The sequence below is a fragment of the Solanum tuberosum genome, unplaced genomic scaffold, assembly GCF_000226075.1.
Source record: "Solanum tuberosum cultivar DM 1-3 516 R44 unplaced genomic scaffold, SolTub_3.0 scf01164, whole genome shotgun sequence".
In the NCBI taxonomy this organism is placed as follows: domain Eukaryota; kingdom Viridiplantae; phylum Streptophyta; class Magnoliopsida; order Solanales; family Solanaceae; genus Solanum; species Solanum tuberosum.
Window position 1 is genome coordinate 9,823 of NW_006240129.1, and position 1,147 is coordinate 10,969.

Genomic DNA, 1,147 nt, shown 5'->3' on the forward strand with positions numbered 1-1,147 from the left:
TTCTCTCTTCGCCAGGTTTGTCTCATTGAGGGTGCTTAATCTAAGTCACTTAGACTTTGAGCAGTTACCCTCTTCCATTGGAGATCTATTACATTTAAGATGCCTGGACTTGTCTGACAATTCTAGCATTCGTAGTCTTCGAAAACAGTTATGCAAGCTTCAAAATCTGCAGACTCTTGATTCACTTTGTTGTTTGCCAAAACAAACAAGTAAACTTGGTAGTCTCCGAAATCTTTTACTTCATGGTTGCGATAAACTGAATTCTATGCCACCAAAGATAAGGATCTTTGACATGACTTAAGACTCTAAGTGGATTTGCGGTAGGAATTCAGAAGAAAAGTTGTCAACTTGGTGAACTACGAGACGTAAAATCTCTATCACACATCTTGAGAGAGTGAAGAATGATAAGGATGCAAATGAAGCCAATTTATCTGCAAAGGGGAATCATGAATTGGAGTTGGAAAGGACCGCATAGATATGAATCAGAAGAAGTTAAAGTGCTTGAAGCCCTCAAACCACACCCCAATCCTTAGAAATCATTGGCTTCAGAGGTTTCCGATGAATCACTCAGTTTTGAGAAATGTTGCCTCTATTACAATTAGAGGTTGTGAAAACTGTTCATGCTTACCACTCTTTGGGGAGCTGCCTTGTCTAAAGTTAGTCTGCAGAGTATGTTGAAGAAGTGGATATTGATGTTCATTCTGGATTCCCTACAAGAAGAAGGTTAGAAGACTTTTTATAGGCGAATTTCATAATCTGAAAGGATTGCTGAAAAAGAACAATTCCCTGTGCTTGAACCGATGACGATTTTTTATTGCCATATGTTTGTTTCTACAATCCTTTCTTCTTATAATTTTAGGACTCTTACTTCCCTCCATATTAGCCATAACAATGAAGCTACTTCGCTCCCGGAAGAGATTTTCAAAAGCTTTGCAAATCTCAAATACTTTAAAATCTCTCTTTTACAATCTCAAAGAGCTGCCTGGCTTGTCTCAATGCTTTGAAAAGACTGGAAATTCATAGCTGTAGCGCACTAGAGAATCTCCCAGAGGAAGGCATGAAAGGTTTGACTTCACTCACAGAGTTATTTGTTTATGACTGTGAGATGCTAAAATTTATACAGCACCTAACAGCCCTCACAAGTTTA